Here is a 3,453-nt window from a genome sequence, read left to right as displayed (position 1 = left end):
TCAAACCGATGAACCAAAGACCACCCAAACACAACCTCTTGAACCAGAAATCACCCCACATGTACCGATGGAACCAGAGCCAACTCAAACCTTTCCATCACCAACCCCTTCTCAACCATTAGCCCAAACACAACCCACAACCCAAAAAACCCAGGTGCAAGTAGATGTTCCTTTTTCATCGAGGCACCCTCCTCAAGGGGTCGTCGATGAAATCATCGCAAACATGGAGTCACTCAGGAGAAGTCCAGAGGTGTCGTCGAGGGAGCCAGTCATGATGGAGAATATCCATCAATATGAGTACCATGATTGCGATGAAGGGTTAACTCTCAATCCTCCAATCCTTTCACTAGAATCCATGAACCTCCTACACCATAGGTTTGTGAGACAGACCACCCAACCACCACGGGATGTCTTCTCAAACGATGGAATAAGGTTGGTCATGGACATCAAAATGAGGACCTTCGCCAGCCGAGCCATCAAGTACATCGAGTACATAGTAGAGCAAGCCTATGGTCAGGTCAGCGTCTTTAATGACAATGACTTGATCAATCTAAATCCCTATGACTTGATCAAGCTATACACGTACACGACTCAGTAACAGGATCAGGGCATACGATTTGGGATGGTGAATAGAGCGATCATGCAAACAATGTAGACCTTGGTGAAGCATCAAGCCAAGAGTGACTTCGAAATTGCTCTTCAGCTTGGCATTGACAGACTATCCTGCACTCCACCTAATGAAGACTTCCCTGGCCTGCAGGAGAAGTGGTCTGCCTCTGTCCTTATTCAACCAGAACTGGGTCTGGTATACAAAAATGAGTTTGGAACGAAGAAATTCTCCAGGTTGACTGAGGCCTTTAAGTATTCAAATGAAACACTTAAATGGTTTCAGAAAGCCATCAGAGACAGATTGGGCATATCTCACGTGCCAATTGATGATGATATCTACAGTCATCGATTACAGAGGACTACTCATGCGTTTTTAGGAAATATCACAGGGGAGACCCTAAATATTGTCTTATGTGTTTTGTGTCTTGTAATTTCCATTTCATCAATGTAAGAATTCATCATTTGTTCCAATGAAAAATTTGGCAAAAGATGCTTTTTTTAGAATAGCCTATGTTCTTCATTTATACTTTGAATGTTCCTAGAATAGTTAATGTTTGTTCATTTATTACTTAGGGGGAGATTGTTAGACCCCATAAGTATTATGTATGAAGTAATGAAGACAAACAAGTGATGAAGAACCAGAAGACCGATGGAAGACTTCATGGAAAAATAACTAAGTCTGAAGAACAACCAGAGGGTCGATGAACTGACTTGAGATGCGATGGAAAGTGCATCTCCATAACCCCTCTGGGCAATAACACTTGAAGTTTCCTTCACTAGTTCAACCAGAAGCAAGCAATGAAGATATGAAGATAAGGTTAAACTCATATCCCATGGAAGACAGCTGGAGATGACCAATCTATAGCTGGATTCTACAAAGTTTATCTCCTTAATGTTTATCCTTGTTTTAGATAAGCTTTATCTGTTAGTTGAAGATTAGCTAAATAGTCTCACTAGATAGTTATCTTCTTATTAGATTAGTAGTATAAATAGGTAGTTAGGCCTATTGTAATCCAAGACGCTTTACGTTTTTCATAATTATTGGAATAAAGTGAAATCTTTGGCACTCAAGATTATTCTTTGAATGTTCTTACATTGTTCTTGAGTGTTCATTATTTTATTCATTCAAACACTATAATTTGGTTATTCTTAACTTAATTATTAGTGTTATTGAGAGATCTGGGATCAACAACTTGGTTGTCGCTGCTGCTGTCCCTACAACACTAGTTGAAGCTGATGCTCAAAAAGCTGAAGCTAATGAAACTGAGGTTGTTGATGATGCCATCACTACCCATGAAGCTGAAGCTGAGGTTTTTGATGATGCCATCAGAGCTGATATTGAAGCTCATGACGAAGACCTTTCTATCACCCCTGCAACTATTGTTGGTGATAAGGAAGATAAAGGTGTAGATGAAGATGTCGATGACTCTTCATCCCTTCCTGCGCTAGAAAAGTTCTCGATGGTGATGCTGATGAAGACGACAATGACGCTGACTTCATGATTCAGTACCACAAACCTGCCACTGCTCTGAAAGGAGTCTCTCTCAGGGTTTCTTCATCTCAGGGGGAGAAACAAAAAGAAAAAGAGAAGGAGACTTCCATAAAGAACCAGAATACCTCCTCAAAAGACAAAAATGCTGTTGAAGAAGGAAATCTCAAACTTCTCTTCAAACCTATCGTACCTCAAGATACTAAATCCTCCAGGTTTGCTATTGTCACTTCCTTACGTCAACTCTCTTTGTTGATCCTCTCTCTCGGTGATTTGATGATAATACCTTTTCTCTTTCACGTTGTATTTGTGTTTTCGTATTTTCAGTTCCAGAGATCTTCACTGAGTATGTTTAGTAATCGTTGAAGAACTTGCATTGTAAATCTATCAGAGACAACAATACTTCAAGAAGACAACATTCACACCAAAGAACCTTCAGCAAACGACGAACACAGAAACTGAAGATTAGAGACCGGCGAGTATGTGATCTGAAGCGGTATTCAGTGATTACAAGCCTGTCTACACATGTGTGAAGACTGCTCAAGCTTCAACGAATGATGATGAGACCTTCAGGTTATTCCAGCATTCAGCGATCAAAGGAAGCTTGCTTAGCACTATTGTTGTTGTCTTGTCCTTATGCACACAAAGGACAAAACCCATACCCTTACAAAAGTTACTATGGTACGGAGTCGACTAGTCGACTCTTTGTCCACCAACTTTAGGTACGGATGTCTGCTCAGATATAGTGCTTCTATACTATTCACTGTAGCGAAGGACAAGCCTTCCTCTTAAGGCTTGACACGCATTCTAAACCTACCATATTGCATTAAATGGACATTTAATGCACTGGGTATAAATAGAAGTGTTTCTTACTTCAAGCATCTTCTAGCTTAAGTAAAGGATCTTTCTCTTAGCAACTTCCTTTTTTGTAATTGCTAAAGCTTTGTGTGTAACCAACGATTATTTAGATAGGTTTTTATTACTTTATCTTTCCACAAACAATCTTGTAAAATCTGTATTGATCTTCTCTATCAATATATATTTTAAATTTGAAAATATTGTGTTTGTATTCATCCCCCCCTTCTACAAACTGTTTCTCTTCTTGTAGACCTTTACGAGACCAACAAGTGGTATCAGAGTTGTGTTTACTCTCTTTCCTTGTGTTTGGCTATTTTTCTGTACTAGTTTATCTCTTCTTAGATAACTTTACTACTCACAAATGTCTTTACAAATTGCAAACACACACACAAAAGATAATTGCTCTCTTGCCAAACCGCCTCGGTTTTTCCGTGACAACTTTAGTCTATGGAAGAACCGGATGTCCCTCTTTCCGGAAGGTGTGGATCCTGAAATTC

Source organism: Cynara cardunculus, assembly GCF_001531365.2.
Source record: "Cynara cardunculus var. scolymus isolate 2C chromosome LG 2, CcrdV1, whole genome shotgun sequence".
NCBI classification, from domain to species: Eukaryota; Viridiplantae; Streptophyta; class Magnoliopsida; order Asterales; family Asteraceae; genus Cynara; species Cynara cardunculus.
Note: the sequence above shows the minus strand (reverse complement) of the source record.